This window comes from Indicator indicator, chromosome 5, assembly GCF_027791375.1.
Source record: "Indicator indicator isolate 239-I01 chromosome 5, UM_Iind_1.1, whole genome shotgun sequence".
Lineage (NCBI taxonomy): Eukaryota > Metazoa > Chordata > Aves > Piciformes > Indicatoridae > Indicator > Indicator indicator.
Genome location: NC_072014.1, coordinates 2935013 through 2952483, shown reverse-complemented (window position 1 = coordinate 2952483; position 17471 = coordinate 2935013).

Here is a 17471-nt window from a genome sequence, read left to right as displayed (position 1 = left end):
CAAGCAATCTGTTCATCATGGATTCAGCTCCCTTTGAAACTGACAGAGCTGCTTGCCAGACAAACTGCAGCTCGTGCTCCTGAGCTGCCTTCAAAGGAGCTTGCTGTAAGGAGAGAAATCAGAAGCACCTGACTGGCCTGTGAAAGCACCTTGGGGATCTTGTGCTGCTGAGGGAGGTAGGTGATGTATTTACTTCCTTACACTGAAAAGTCCTCTGGATGTAGTTTGTGTAGTCCTGTTTGCTGGTGAATCTTCACTTCAGACATTGCTGGCCTGCATTACAGCCAAGCTCTGAGCCCCACGGTTACATCAAAGAACAGACTTAGAATCAGAGAATTGTCAGGCTTGGAAGGGAGCTCAAGGCTCAGCCAATTCCAACCCCCCTGCCATGGGCAGGGACACCTCACACTCCAGCAGGTTGCTCGCAGCCACATCCAGCCTGGCTGCAAAAACCTCCAGGCAGGAGGCTTCCACCACCTCCCTGGGCAGCCTCTTCAAGTGTCTCACCACCCTCATGGGGAAGAAATTCTTCCTCATACCCAATCTGAATCTACCCACTTCTAGTTTGCTCCATTCCCCCTTGCCTTATCACCATCTGACATCCTAAAAAGTCCCTCCCCAGCTTTCTTGTAGGTTCCCTTCAGACACTAGAAGGCCACAAGAAGGTCTCCTCAGACTTGAGGCAGAGGAAGTTCCATGGAAACATGAGGAAAAGTTATTTTTCCCTGTGAGGGTGATGGAGTCCTAGAGCAGGCTGCCCAGGGGAGATGTGGAGTCTCCCTCTCTGGAGATATTCAGAACCCACCTGCTGTAGGTGATCCTCCTCTGGCAGGGGGGGTTGGACTGGATGAGCTTTGGAGGTCCCTTGCAGCCCCTCACATTCTGTGCCTGTGTGACTTGTCCTGGAGGCTTTCAGGCGATTTCCCTTTCCCCGAGGCGTTGGGAAACGCTAAGTGTGCTCCAGCTCAGGGAATGCAAATTCCACAATTACACAATTAGCTGGGGAGTTGAAAATGAAGCTTGTCCAACGTTGAAGGCATTACACCAATGAGGTATGCATTTAGTCAGGCATGGCAACAGGCACCCCCAGAGGCTTCTGCCCACGCCAGATCCGCTCGCTGCAGCCTGTGCTTTGTTTTATGATAGGGTCTCATTTCCCCTGCCCTTCCAGTCAGAACAAGACTATGATTGCCCAGGAACCCTTTTAAGCATTCCCATTCTGAAACAAAATGATGTGCTTAAATGATGCATAAAGACTGATCAGCCATCAAAATTGCACTTGATATTTATGTTATGCTGGTGTGTTTGAATAACCAACCGGTGACCAGGTAGAGCAGTTTGCTGATGAGGTGTGCCCAGCCTTACCTTTTTTTATTTCCTTCTCACAGGACCCCGGGATATTAGGGGTTGGAAGGGACCTCTGGAGATCATCTAGTCCAACCCCCCCCCACCCTGCCAGAGCAGGACCAGAGAATCCAGCACAGGTCACACAGGAACACATCCAGATGGGGCTGGAAAGGCTCCAGAGAAGGAGACTCCACAACCTCTCTGGGCAGCCTGTTCCAGGGCTCTGTCACCCTCACAGTGAAGAAGTTCCTCCTCATGTTGAGGGGGAACCTCCTGTGCTGGAGTTTATGTCCATTACCCCTTGTCCTATCCCAGGGTGCAACTGAGCAGAGCCTGTCCCCTCCTTATCTGGAGACTTTCAAAACCCACCTGACTGTGTTCCTGTGTGGACTACCCTAGGTGGTCCTGCTTTGGCAGGGGGGTTGGACTTGTTGATCTCTGGAGGTCCCTTCCAACCTCTACCGTTCTATGAATCTGTGATTCTATGATTCTATGACTCTTTACACCCAGGCCTCAGATATTTATAATCATTTATTAGATCCCCTCTCAGTCTTTTCTTCTCCAGACCAGACATCCCCAGGGCTTTCAGCCTCTCTTTATAGGACAGTGCTCCAGTCCCTCAATCATCCTTGTAGCCCTCTCTTGAATTTTCTCTCTTTTCCCTCTTGAACTGGGGAGCCCAAAACTCTGTTTTGTTATTCACACTCAGAGATTTGTTTAATTTAGATGTTGGAACCTGAAAAAAAAAACCCCAAACCCTCACCTCCCTCTGTGGCAATGCTAACTGGCATTTGTATCCTGCTTTTTACACATGCCACAGGTCTTGGTTTCTGGCAGTAGGCTACCCTCTTATTGGATTTTGTTTTTTTTTTTTTTTGTTGCTGCTGTTTGTTTATTTTTTTCTCCCAGCATTTTGACACATGTTCCTATTCCAGGTTTTCTGAAGTGCCCCCTCACCAGTTTCCTCTGATAAATCAAATGTGCCTTGTAAAAGTAAGCTTCCCATGAGCTGCTGTGGCACCTTCTGGACCTCAGAGGAGATGGCATGTCTGTACACCCCAGAGTACACCCTCATTCCTTACACAGCAATATGAGGAGATATCATGAGACAAAACCAGTCTTTTCTCCATGTTTGTCATGCATTTCCAGTGGGTGACAAGCAAGGAATTTGTGAATTAAGTCCAGACTCTTAACTACAAATCATATGTAACCTCTAATCCAGGCAGAGGAAGTTTCAGGTAAATATGAGGAAAACTTTTTTTCCCTGTGAGGGTGACAGAGCCGTGGAAGAGGCTGCCCAGGGGGGTTGTGGAATCTCCTCTGGAGATATTCCAACCCACCTGGCTGTGTTCCTGTGTGACCTGCTCTAGGTGCTGCTGCTCTGGCAGGGGGGTTGGACTGGATGAGCTTTGGAGGTCCCTTCCAGCCCCTAACATTCTGTGATCCAAGATAAAGCTTTGGGCCAGTAGCATCAGTCACAACCTGAGCACAGCAGCTGCACATAACTGAGACGTGTCTGTGGAGGTAGCATTGGAGTGAGGACAGGGCACAGAGGCCTGTAGTGATGAGGGGCAATGGCCTCCAAGAGAAGAGTAGATTTAGATTGGATGTTAGGAATAGATAGGATGTCAGGAGTAGTGTGGCCAGCAGGTCAGGGAAGTCATTCTGCCCCTGGACTCAGCAGTGGTTAGGCCACACCTTGAGCACTGTGTCCAGATCTGGAGCCCCTAGTACAAGAAGGATCTGGAGGTGCTGGAATGTGTCCAGAGAAGGGCCATGAGGATGAGCAGAGGGCTGGAGCTGCTCTGCTGTGAGGACAGACTGACAGAGTTGGGGTTGTTCAGTGTGCAGAAGAGAAGACTCCAAGGAGACCTTCTTGTGGCCTTCCAGTACCTGAAGGGGGCTGCAAGAAACCTGGGGAGGGACTTTTGGGGGTGTCAGGGAATGATGGGACTGGGGTAGTGGAGCAAAACTAGAAATGGGGAGATTCAGATTGGATGTTAGGAAGAAGCTCTTCCCCATGAGGATGGTGAGAGACTGGCATAGGTTGCCCAGGGAGGTGGTGGAAGCTCCTCAATTCAAGAGAGATGTTGAGATGCTTGAATGTGTCCAGGGAAGGGCACCAAGGCTGGGGAGGGGTCTGGAGCACAGCCCTGTGAGGAGAGGCTGAGGGAGCTGGGGGTGTTTAGCCTGCAGAAGAGGAGGCTCAGGGGAGACCTTCTTGCTCTCTACAACTGCCTGAAGGGAGGTTGTAGCCAGGTGGGGGTTGGGCTCTTCTCCCAGGCAAGCAGGGACAGAAGGAGAGGACACAGTCTCAGGCTGCACCAGGGGAGGTTTAGGCTGGAGGTAAGGAAGAAATTCTTCCCAGAAGGAGAGATTGGCCATTGGGATGTGCTGCTCAGGGAGGTGGTGGAGTCACCATCCCTGGAAGTGTTTAAGCAAAGCCTGCATGAGGCACTCAGTGCCATGGTCTGGTTGATCAGATAGGGTTGGGTGATCAGTTGGACTTTTGATGATCTTGGAGGTCTCTTCCAACCTGGTTGATTCTGTGATTCTTTACAATGAGGCTGGTAGAACACTGGAACAGGTTGCCCAGGGAGGTGGTTGAGGCCTGAAGATACTGAGAGGGCTGTGGGCAACCTGATCTAGTTTGGAATGTCCCTGCTGACTGCAGGGGAGGATGGACTGGATGAGCTTTGGAGATGACTTCCAACCCAGACCATCCTGTGACTGGAATGTGAAGGGTGGTTAAAATGGCCTGGGCTTTAAGGTATTCTTTGTACCTTTTTAAAAGATGGAGGAAAGTCATACCTCTTAGATCACTTGAAGTATTTCAATCTAAGTATTTAAAGTATTAAGTGTTGAAGTCTTGAATTACTTAAGTGTAGAATATCTTGCTGTGGCTCTGTCAGATGTTACATAAATGATGCACTGCAGAGGGTAGTTCTTTATGTCATGTAAGCAAGTCCAAGGAGATCACAATCCCCAAGTTTAAAATGGGTAAGTTCATGATATAAACCTGGCCAACAGTCTTGCTCCCACTTTGATGCTGTCATGGGCTTGGATTCAAAATCACAACCAAGTTTTCAAATGGTGTTCCATTTTCACAGACTCACAGAATGGAAGGGACCTCCACAGCTCATCCAGTCCAACCCCCCTGCCAGAGCAGCAGCATCTAGAGCAGGTCACACAGGAACACATCCAGGTGGGGTTTGAGTATCTCCAGAGAGGGAGACTCCACAACCCTCCTGGACAGCCTGTTCCAAGAGCTCTGTCATCCTCACAGGGAAAACATTTTTCCTTCTGTTGCCATGGAACTTCCTCTGCCTCAACTTCCACCACTGCCCCTTGTGCTGGCATTGGGCATCACCCAGCAGAGCCTGGCTCCAGCCTCTGGGCACTCCCCCTGCACATCTTGAGCACCAGCAATGAGGTCACCTCTCAGGCTCCTCCTCTGCAAGCTCCAGAGCCCTCAGCTCCCTCAGGCTCTCCTCAGCAGGAAGATCTTCCACTGCCTTCAGCATCTTTGTGGCTCTGTGCTGGACTCTTTCAAGCAGTTCCCTGAGGTCCTTCTTGAACTGAGGGGCCCAGAACCTCACACAATACTCCAGATGTGGCCTCAGCAGGGCAGAGTAGAAGGGAGGAGAACCTCCCTCAACCTACTCACCACAGCCCTTCTAATCCATCCCAGGATGCCCTTGGCCTTCTTGGCCACCAGAGCACATTGCTGGCTTAGGGATAACCTCCCATCCACTAGGACCCCCCAGGTCCTGTTCCCCTTCACTTCTCTCTATCTGGTTCTATTAACTAGACAGTGTTTATTAGCAGGTGAGAGAGAGGGTTGCCTTGCTGGACCATGCCTTGCTAACTTCCATAGAAATGGGCTTCTGGTACATCCAATTTACTGCTTCATTCTAGGCAAGGGCTTTTTTGAACAGTAGGAGTAGCTCCAAGAGACAGAAATCAAGGAACCTTTTTCTTTGGGGAGAGCTGGTACACTTGCATTAGATGTTTGTAAGCTATCCAAGTTCTGCTATTAAAAAGGAATATTTTTTTTTTTCTGAACTCAATAGGTGATATTGAAACAGAATGTAAGTTGATATTTATAGCAGCTTGTGTTGCAGGATCATCTGCACCCAGGAGAAATATGGTTTGGTTCCTCTGGAAGATGCTGGTCACGCTCTTACAGGACAGTGGTACAAGAGTTATGGATTTCCTAAGGGGGATTTAGATGATAATGAACCCAAACTGGAATCCTGCAAGCTCTTCAGAGCAAACTGTCTCCTCATCTTTTTCCCATTAGGTCTCTGAGGACTGCTTTTGTGCAATCCTGCTAAACGTCTAAGTGAGTAGAAGGGAGGGAAAAAAAACTTACCTGGCTGAGAGAGGGATTCCTGTCTGTTGTTGAGTCCACAGCAGCTGTACCCCAATATCCTCTCTAGCCACTGGCACAGAGGGAGTCCTAAGTTACTCTTTTAGAACAGTGCTTCTCTCTTCTCAGGCAAAAAGACCTATCCTGAGGATATTCAGGGTGGAGCATCATCTCCTTGGACCCAGCTTTCTCTCTTCACAGGCAAAAAGACCTATCCTGAGGATGTTTAGAGTGGAACAGCATCTCCTTGGACCCAGCTTTCTCTCTTCACAGGTAAAAAAGACCTATCCTGAGGATGTTTAGAGTGGAACAGCATCTCCTTGGACCCAGCTTTCTCTCTTCTCAGGCAAAAAGACCTATCCTGAGGATATTCAGGGTGGAGCATCATCTCCTTGGACCCAGCTTTCTCTTTTCACAGGCAAAAAAGACCTATCCTGAGGATGTTTAGAGTGGAACAGCATCTCCTTGGACCCAGCTTTCTCTCTTCACAGGCAAAAAGGCCTATCCTGAGGATGTTTAGAGTGGAACAGCATCTCCTTGGAACCAGCTTTCTCTCTTCACAGGCAAAAAGGCCTATCCTGAGGATATTCAGGGTGGAGCATCATCTCCTTGGACCCAGCTTTCTCTCTTCATAGGCAAAAAGGCCTATCCTGAGGATATTCAGGGTAGAGCATCATCTCCTTGGACCCAGCTTTCTCTCTTCACAGGTAAAAAAGACCTATCCTGAGGATGTTTAGAGTGGAACAGCATCTCCTTGGACCCAGCTTTCTCTCTTCATAGGCAAAAAGACCTATCCTGAGGATGTTTAGAGTGGAACAGCATCTCCTTGGACCCAGCTTTCTCTCTTCACAGGCAAAAAGGCCTATCCTGAGGATGTTTAGAGTGGAACAGCATCTCCTTGGACCCAGCTTTCTCTCTTCACAGGCAAAAAGGCCTATCCTGAGGATGTTTAGAGTGGAACAGCATCTCCTTGGACCCAGCTTTCTCTCTTCACAGGCAAAAAGACCTATCCTGAGGATGTTTAGAGTGGAACAGCATCTCCTTGGACCCAGCTTTCTCTCTTCACAGGCAAAAAGACCTATCCTGAGGATGTTTAGAGTGGAACAGCATCTCCTTGGACCCAGCTTTCTCTCTTCACAGGCAAAAAGACCTATCCTGAGGATGTTTAGAGTGGAACAGCATCTCCTTGGACCCAGCTTTCTCTCTTCATAGGCAAAAAGACCTATCCTGAGGATGTTTAGAGTGGAACAGCATCTCCTTGGACCCAGCTTTCTCTCTTCACAGGCAAAAAGACCTATCCTGAGGATGTTTAGAGTGGAACAGCATCTCCTTGGACCCAGCTTTCTCTCTTCATAGGCAAAAAGACCTATCCTGAGGATGTTTAGAGTGGAACAGCATCTCCTTGGACCCAGCTTTCTCTCTTCACAGGCAAAAAGACCTATCCTGAGGATGTTTAGAGTGGAACAGCATCTCCTTGGACCCAGCTTTCTCTCTTCACAGGCAAAAAGACCTATCCTGAGGATGTTTAGAGTGGAACAGCATCTCCTTGGACCCAGCTTTCTCTCTTCATAGGCAAAAAGACCTATCCTGAGGATGTTTAGAGTGGAACAGCATCTCCTTGGACCCAGCTTTCTCTCTTCACAGGCAAAAAGACCTATCCTGAGGATGTTTAGAGTGGAACAGCATCTCCTTGGACCCAGCTTTCTCTCTTCATAGGCAAAAAGACCTATCCTGAGGATGTTTAGAGTGGAACAGCATCTCCTTGGACCCAGCTTTCTCTCTTCATAGGCAAAAAGACCTATCCTCAGGATATTCAGCGTAGAGCATCATCTCCTTGGACCCAGCTTTCTCTTTTAGCAGGTATTTGGGGCGAAAAAAGGGGAACTTGGTATACTTGCAGCGTGTCCTTTTGTATTCTAGTCATAGGGGGCCATCTTAGTGATCTGAGGTGCTTGTGACTAGGTAGGAACCCATTTTTGCTTGGCTCTGCCCTCAGCATGCTGCTGAAGCTGTTTCACACAGTCCCCCACAGAAGGAAGGAAGATTGCACTACCTGCCCTTTTCCCTACTTATGTCCTAACTGCCCAGCCTGAGTTTGGACACAAACTAACAGTCTGTGATTTCCTTGGAATTAGATGAAGCTGCTTTTTGGCAGCCTTAACTTCTAAAACACGGGACCCTGTAGATTGGTGTAGTTTAATTCATAGATTGCCAAGCAAGAAGCTTGGCCATATGCTCATCTTGAGTTATGCTGCTGGAGAACACCCCAGCTCTCTGTGTACCTGCCCTCTCTCCTGCCCTCCTCACCCAGGGGACTTGGGGAGGAAAACACTGCTCTCACAGAAGGGTTCCTGGCCCTTAGGTCAGCTTATCTTTTCCCTCTGAATGGGCTTTCTGAAAGAGGGGTTGTGATGAATGTTCATCTTTGATTATTTCCTAGATCCATGGCAAGGGAATCCTCTCTTGAAGGTGTAAATCACCTTGTGGACACAATGATTGCAGCAAGAACATCAGAAGTGTCTCAACAAAGGCAAGAAGGACCTGCCTGACGTGGCAGCAGCTGCCCAGGGCGGGGTGGTGAACTGCAAAGAAGGGGGGAGGTCGCTTGGTGCTGACCCCTGTAAACCTGCTGGGAGAGCCCTGGAAGTCAGGCATGCATTGTAATGTGACAAGGGTATGGGGCAGGTGGAACTACCAAGGATAGTACCAAACTCCTGAGTTATGCCTGCTTAAGAAGAGAGAAACATCACAGGCTGGAGGAACATCACCCAGGACATACATCACAAGGCTGGAGGAACATCAGCTGGAGTGACAGCAGAACACCATCTTCAGCAGCCCAGGAACATTTTCCCCCTTTACCCACTGTGAAGAACCCTAGGGTGGTAATTATCTCTCTCCCTTTCTCCTGCTCTCTCCTTCTCCATTCTCTCTTTTCTTTTCCTTCTTTCTCCATTTTGTTTGTAAGTAATAAATAGTCTGGTTTTGATGTATGACCTTGTTTGTGCCTGAATTTCACTCACAGGAATGCTCAAAAGAACATCATCTCCTTCTGCCTTCTAGATGGAGATACATAGAAGATATTTTCTGTGGCCTGAAGATGCTTTTTCTGAGCCAATTCTAAAACTCAGGGAAATCATTGGTGGAAAGAAGTCAGTCTGATTCAGGTAAGTCAAGTTGTTAATCAACACTCCATGGCTACTTCCCCTTGCGCTCTCGTGGTGTCTTCTTCTTTCCCAGCACTGGTGTCCAGAAATGTTGTTCATAGAATCATAGAACCTTAGAGGTTGGAAGGGAACTCCAGAGATCATCCAGTCCCAACCCCCCTGCCAAAGCAGGATCACCCAGGGGAGTCTGCACAGGAATGCATCCAGGCAGGTTTTGAAAGTCTCTGGAGAAGGAGACTCCACAACCCCCCTGGGCACCCTGTTCCAGGGCTCTGTCAATCTCACTGCAAAGAAGTTTTTCCTCATGTTGAGCTGAAATCTCCTCTGTTCAAGTTTGTCTCCATTGTTCCTTGGTTTATTGCTGTGCACCACCCAAAAGAGCTTGGCCCCCTCCACTTGACCCCCAGCCCTCAGCTATCAATAGACATTGATCAGATCCCCTCTCAGCCTTCTCTTCTCTGTTGTGTCAGAGGGTGTCAGGCCTCTTTCTGGCTTGAAAAGTCAGACTAATTCTGTGTTGCTTCTGTACTTGAGAGGCCCTGGGTTTCCATCTGCACTAAGCCCTTTGGATTGCAGCTCACCTCTGCTGCTGTTCATGAATTGTTGGAGGTATTTGGGCTGGATGAGCTTTCTGGTGTGTTGGACCGTGGCAAATGCATTCCACTAGAGGAATGCAAGGCTGCATGCAATGGAAAAATTGTGCAGTACTGGAGTGACCAATAAGCAGATTAGGCTGAATCTCTTTTGTCAGAAATGACTTTTCAAGTCGATACAAAGACATCTGAAGCTATTGAACAACAAATGTGAACTTAAATAACAACTTGCTGCTTGCACAGAATGATTGTACCCATCCTGGCAGACACAAAAATTAGCAGCCTGACTCTGAGCTTCCTTTTAAAACACTGCTGGATGGTGCACTGTGCACAGAAAAGAGCTTTCTGTAGGGTAGCAGGCAGCAGAGAGATGAATCAGAGTCCTAAAATGGTCCAGGCTGGAAGGGACATCCAAAGCTCATCCAGTCCAAGCCCCTCTGCACTCAGCAGGGACATCCCCAACTGGATCAGCTTGCACAGAGCCCTGTCCAGCCTCACCTTGAATATCTCCAGGGATGGGGCCTCAACCACCTCCCTGGGCAACCTGTTCCATCACCCTCATAGTGAAGAACTTCCTGCTATCCAATCTCAATCTGCTCTGCTCTACTTTGAAGCCATTGTCCCTGCTCCTGTCCCTGCAGCCCTTTGCAAACAGTCTCTCTGCAGCCTTCCTGGAGCCCCCTTCAGGTCCTGGCAGGTTGCTCTTAGGTCTCCCTGGAGCCTTCTCTTCTGCAGGCTGAACACCCCCAGCTCCCTCAGCCTGGCCTTGTAGCAGAGCTGCTCCAACCCCTGATCATTTTCCTGGCCCCCCTCTGGAGCCTCTCCATCATCTCCATATTGAGGGCTCCAGAGCAGTACACAGTACTCCAGGTGAGGTCTCACCATGGGCAAGCTGAAGTGCCAAAGTTTGTTTTGCTTAGTCTTAAGCCACTCTTGTTCTTAGCAGCTCTGTCACAGGCTCACAGGATGTTAGGGGTTGGAAGGGACCTCTGGAGATCTTCCAGTCCAACCCCCCTGCCAGAGCAGGACCAGAGAATCTATCTCAAAGGAATGGCAGGGGCTGCAGCCTCTGTGTGTCCTGCCACTGCTGAACATCTCCATCTGCCTGTAGCCCAGAAGTCATTGTGCCAGCAGCAATCTCCTAATGATGGGCACTGACTACCATCTGACCTGCACCACCCTGCCTGCTTTGCATTGGCTTTTGTTTTCTTCAAGCACCACGGACAGAAGCAGAAACCCTCTGCAGGTGTCCACATGGATGTGCCTGTACAACTCCATGGTGGGAATACAGCCTATGATAGCCATTTGTGGAAGAAACTCCTGAGGAGTGATTCTTGTTCTGCCTTTCCATGTTCCCTCTTCTCCTAAAACTTGAAATAGTGGTGAGCTCACAGTTTGTAGTGGTGGGGGGTTGGTTGAGATGGCCTACACATCAAAGGTGTGAATGTTTGTGATGGATACAGGACTCCTAGCCCTGCATTGGTTCAGGCAAAGAAGCAGCAGGCCTGTTGTCTTTGCAGTGAACTTGGGAGGTGGAAAGCCCCTTGCTCACATACAAGGGTGTGAAGATGCCTCAAAAAGGTGATTATGAAATCCAAACCCCAAATAACCAAAGTGCAGACATCTGAGTTGCATCCACCTACTCCAGGCTGTAACTATGACCATCAGGATGGGCCCAGCTTGCCCTCTCTCTGACTTGCAGCTGGACCACCTGCCGGCGATGCTCCATTTGAGCAGGGATTCCTCTCAAGGGTAGAGATTCCTTCTGTGAGACGAAGAGACCCTTCCTTACCCAAGGCACAGAGACCCCTTCCCCACACCAGAGGCTTGGTGACTGACAGGACATTGAATTCATGCTATAAATTGTTACTAATCCATGTAGTTAATCAGAAATATTGTCTAGGTAATTCCATTAGACATAAACCACTGACCAGATTGGACACAGCCACACCTAGACTGCAAAAAGTTGAGAAAGCAAGGGGGGGACCACTCTGACCCTTGGGAGTGAATGGGGAGGGTCCTCTTTGTGTGCCTCTGGTCTGTGTGAAGCGTTCTAACTCAACTCTAACTTGCTTTTCCTTTCTTTCTTCTTCTACCAGTTGGAAAAGTGAACCTTGCCAAACTTCCTGAACCTTCTCAAACCACTGCTGAGCTTTTTTAAGTTCCATTGAATGTACTGAACTCTGTCAAATAATTTTTCCCTCAGTACAACAGCTGCTTTTGTTTTGGGTGAGGGGCATTCCAGTCATCCATGAGCATGCTGACCACTGTGGTGGAGTACCTGCCATAGGACAGGTAAGTAAGAAGAAAAGTATCTTTAGATCTGACTTGTCTTGAAGATCACAAAACTGACAACCCTAAAGCCTCAGGCCTCTTGCTACTGATTAATGAGCAGCCCTGTGGAGAAGGACCTGGTGGATAATAAGTTATCCATGAGTCAGGAATGTGCCCTTGTGGCCAAGAAGGCCAAAGGGTCCTGGGGTGCATTGAGAGGAGTGTGTCCAGCAGATCCAGGGAGGTTCTCCCCCCTCTCCTTTGCCCTGCTGAGACCTCACCTGGAATACTGCATCCAGTTCTGGGCTCCCCAGTTCAGGAGAGACAGGGATCTGCTGGAGAGAGTCCAAGGGAGGGCTGCAAGGATGCTGAAGGGACTGGAGCACTGCCTGGGGAGGAGAGGCTGAGAGCCCTGGGGGTGTTAAGTCTGGAGAAGAGAAATCTGAGAGGGCATTTAATAAATGTTTCTAAATATCTGAGGGCTGGGGGTCAAGAGGGAGGGGACAGGGACAGGCTCTGCTCAGTTGCACCCTGGGATAGGACAAGGGGCAATGCAATGGATGGAAACAGCACAGGAGCTTCCACCTCAACATGAGGAGGAATTTCTTCTTCACTGTGGGGGTGACAGAGCACTGGAACAGGCTGCCCAGAGAGGTTGTGGAGTCTCCTTCTCTGGAGACTTTCCAGCCCCATCTGGATGCATTCCTGTGTGACCTGTGCTGGATTCTCTGGTCCTGCTCTGGCAGGAGGGGGGTGGACTGGATGATCTCCAGAGGTCCCTTCCAACCCCTAACATCCTGTGATCCCAAATTGTACTGCTAAAGGCATCTCTTTTGTTTCCTGGATGTCTTTTAGTTTTGCAGCTTTCAGGGGAAACACTTTGGAGTGCAAATGCACTTTGAAATGTAAGGTAGGAATTTAACTATTGAGCTCATAAATGGTTTGGCAGACCATAAGAAAACTGTCTGCCCAGAAGCTTACACTTCTTTTTTTTCAACCTGTGTGAGCAAAAAGGAAGCCTCCCCCTCCCCCAAATAGAGGGCTCCCAAGGTTTTAAACTGCTGGATTTTCACAGATGTGAGAGAACAGCAGTGTCAGTATTAATGTCTGTAGGTGCTACACCACTTCTGGAACAACGCTTTCTGTTAAGTATTCCCTTTATGAAGGATGTCCAACTTTTTAATTACCATTACATTACACATAAAAATAACTCTCCTGCCTCCCTGGCTCAGAATGTAGTTTGTGACCTGTGAGAATTAACCTCCAGTCTGCTTACCAGGTCTCCCTCTGCCAGCTGAAATGCATAAGTGGAGACTTCTTCACATTCATTCTGTTGGGATCCTTATGAACACTGTCAAGTGGATCACATGTTCATGGCTTCCTGTACCTCTTCATTCCTCTCCATAGTCCTTTGTAAGGGGAAGCCATTTCCTGCCTTGCTCTCTTCTCCTGCCCTCCTTTTGCTGACACCCTCCTGCTGCTGCTCTGCTATGTGGTGAGGCCTCTTCCATGCTGCTCCAGACTCCTAAGGACTGCATCTAAAGAGAATCCATCTTGCATCCAAAGAATCCTCTGCCAGCTGGGCCTGGGTTTGTGTATATTTTTTATATACCCTTTTTCCTTACACCTTTGTAACCTTCTTTCTACCCAAATGCCTTTTATATTTTGTTAAACTTACCTTTTTACTTTCAAATCTGTTCCATACTCTTTGTTTTGTAATTTTACCCCTCTTTTCTCCTCCTGCTTAATTTGCTTTTCCCTACTGGGAAAAAGGGGAGGCAACCTGAATCTGTTACATTTGGGGCTTTTGGGCTAGCAGAAAGCTTAAACCACAGCACTGAGCAAAGCAGAACAGAAAGAAGAGAACACTCAGCTCCACTTGGAATGATACACATTTTAGCACAGTGATGCAAGAAAGCTCAGGTTCTCACTGACCATTTAAAAACTGCCAATAACAACTGAGATAGTAAATTTAATAACAGAGCTTTGTGAGCTGGGTAATGGGCAATGGAGTTACCAAGTGTGGCTTCCTTCTTCCTGTCTCCAGGCCACTCTTGGCCTCCCTGCATTACTGAGTTACTCATAACTGGGCAGCAAATCATTTACCTGCAGCAATGGCAGTGTTATGGACTTACCTCTAAGTGGGCTCCTCTCAGAATTCATGAGCTCTGATTCTTTCATGTCCCTGAATGAAGACTATGAACGAGCGAGGGATGACCTGAGATGAGGTGCTCCTGGTTCATGCCTCAGCACCCTTGTTCCTGTGCAAACACAGGAATCTCTAAACACACAAGAACCTCAGGCATTTATAGAACCCTAGACCATAGACTCGTAGAATTATCAGTGCTGGAAGGGAGCTCAAGGATCAGGCAGTTCCAACCCCCCTGCCATGGGCAGGGACACCTCACACTCCAGCAGGTTGCTCACAGCCACATCCAGCCTGGCTGCAAAAACCTCCAGGCATGAGGCTTCCACCACCTCCCTGGGCAACCTGTTCTGGCAGGGAGTGACCAGAAATGGGTACAGAAGTTGAGAAGAGCTGGGAAAAGGTGGAGAAGGGTCATGAATGATGGGCAGTGGCAGAGAGAGGGACAAAAGTTGAGGAAAGCTGGGAGAAGGCAGGGCATGGGAGGGGTGTCAGAGAATGAGAAGTAATGAACAGACAATGATGGCAAATAACCAAGGACAATGGCAAATGACAGGAAATCACAGCATGTTGGGAGGGACCTCTGGAGTCCAACCCCCCTGCCAGAGCAGGGCCAGAGATTCCAGCACAGGTCACACAGGAATGCATCCAGATGGGGCTGGAAAGTCTCCAGAGAAGGAGACTCCACAACCTCTCTGGGCAGCCTGTTCCAGTGCTCTGTCACCCTCAGAGGGGAGAAGTTCCTCCTCATGTTGAGGTGGAACTTCCTGTGCTGTAGCTACCATCCATTGCTCCTTATCCTATCCCAGTGTGCAACTGAGCAGAGCCTGGTCCCTGCCCTCTTGCCCCCCAGCCCTCAGATATTTATAAAGTTATTAAATCCTCTCTCAGTCTTCTCCAGACTAAACACCCCCAGATCTCTCAGCCTCTCCTCACAGGGTAGAGCTCCAGTCCCTCAATCATCCATGGGAACAGAAGTTGAGGAAAGCTGGGAAATAATAGATCCAAATTCACAGTCTCACAGTACATTTGGAGGTCCTTTCCAACCTCTGAGATCATCCAGTCCAATCCCCCTGCCAGAGGAGTCTGCACAGGAATGCATCCAGGTGGGGTTTGAATGTGGCCAGAGAAGGAGACTCCACAACCTCTCTGGGCAGCCTGCTCCAGGGCTCTGTCACCCTCACTCTAAAGAAGTTTCTCCTCATGTTGAGCTGAAACCTTCTCTGTTCAAGTTTGAACTCATTGTTCCTTGGCTTATTACTGTGCACCATTCCTGCAACTCCTTTCAGAGCTACTTACCCAGGGCTTACACCAGGTATTCCTTGCATGGCTGGGGCTAAGTGAGGACCATTCTTTTACCTGATTTTGGTTTAACATTTGGGCAGTCTGTTCCAGCCTTACACTGCACAGTGTGGGTTAGTTTGTGGTGCTTGCCATGTAAATCACATCCACTATCTCCACCACACCTCCACAGACAGAATTCATGCTGCCTCTGCCTTATCTCCTGCCTGGCATCCTTTGGTTGAAGATCTTTCTTATGCCCCTTTTATTTAGGGATTATGTAATTTTGAGGCACAGCATCGACACAGGAGCAATAATATCCCCTCCTATAACAACTTCACTCTAAGGATTACCACACAGCTAATTTTTTATTAACACTTAAAGCATTAAATTAACCAGCAAAGCACAAGCCTAACAGACAAATCACATTAATGAGCACAGACACTGGCAAGGTGTCAATGCAAGTTCAACTAAATTCAGTTTGCTTATTTGTAGCTCCAGCAACTGGGGGGCATAATAAATCCTTTTGTCACAGCTCCCAGGCTGCAAGTATGAAGAGTGATTACAGCAGTATTTTACAGTGGGCTACAAAGATTTGGTTGAGATTTTCATAAGAATTTTTAATAAGAAGAATCTTTTCCACCCCCTCCACAGAAAGTATTTCAGTGTGACAGATAATCCTGTGCTCTTGCTGATGGGCATACAGAGATGTTTAGAAAAACCCAAGAGTTTTTAGGACTTCTGATCAACTCTTTCTGTGCACACTCCTACAGTTACAGAATCACAGAACCATTCAGGTTGGCTAAGCCCCTCAGGATCACCAAGTCCAACCCACAACCCTACTCTGCAAGGCTCACCCCTAAACCACAGCCCCAAGCACCACAGCCAACCACCTCAACACAGCCAGGCTTGGGGACTCCACCACCTCCCTGCCCAGCACATTCCAATCCCTGACCACTCTGGATGGGGAAAAAATTCTTCCTCCTGTCCAGTCTGACCCTGCCCTGCTGCAGCTTGAGGCTCTTCCCTCTTCTTCTCTGGCTAATGAGCTGTGAGAAGAGAGCAGCACAACCTCTGCACAACCTCCTTTCAGGGAGCTGCAGAGAGCCAGGAGGTCTCCCCTCAGCCTCCTCTGCTTCACACTACCCATCCCCAGCTCCTTCACTTGCTCTTCATCACATTTCTTCTCCAGGCCCTTCCCAGCTTCCTTGCCCTCCTCTGCACTGGCTCCAGCACTCCACATCTCTCTGTTTTAGCAATAGGTCAAGACCAACAGACAGCAAGAACAGACATTCAGGTCACTGTTCTTAAAGCAAGCATTGTACTCCATTGGAGGTTACTTTAACTCAGTCTGGACTGTACATCAAGAGGAGCCCACAGCTGGACTTTGGAGCTAGACAAATCAAAATTCTGTGATGCCTTCAGCATTGCACAGACACAACTAGGGGACACCCCCTCAGAGCCTGCCCCTGCTCCATACACAATCTGTCAGCACTGCAGGGAAAGTGCTCAGGGGGTTGGGAGCAGCTCTGCTACCAGGACAGGCTGAGGGAGCTGAGGGTGTTCAGCCTGGAGAAGAGAAGGCTCCAGGGAGACCTTAGAGCAAACTGCCAGGACCTGAATGGGGCTCCAAGAAGGCTGCAGAAGGACTGTTTACAAAGGATGAGGGGCAATGGTTTGAAATTAGAGAAGAGCAGATTTAGATTGGATGTTAGGAACAAGTTCTTTACTATGAGGGTGGGTGAGCACTGGAACAGGTTGAGGCCCCAATCCCTGGAGATACTCAGGGTGAGGCTGGACAGAGCTCTGGGCAACCTGATCTAGGTAAGGATGTCCCTGCTCACTGCAGGGGGGGTTGGACTGGATGACCTTTGAGGCCCCTTCCAACCTGGGTAACTGTGATTCTGTATGGGCTTGTAGCAGGCTCTCTGGACAACCCAAAACCTCAACCAAGCAACCCTCCTAAAAAAAACCCAACAAAATAAAACAGCTCAAACCACCACTAAACAAACAAAAAAGAAAGAAGCAACAGCAAAAACCACAAGCACAAACTCACAGATCAAAACACTAAGTGCCAGCAGGATCTGGATGATTCCCATCCTGCCAGGGACACTGGAAGCTACTTTTTACTCTGTTACATAGTCATGGCCTTTAGCTTACTCTGGAGCTACTTTTATAAGCTGCTGCTAAACATGAGCTGGAGTCCAGAATCAGAACTGATTCTGATAACCTGATGATGATGAATGGGCTTGAAGCTGGGAATTCCTGGAAATTTGGGAAGAGTAATTTTTGTT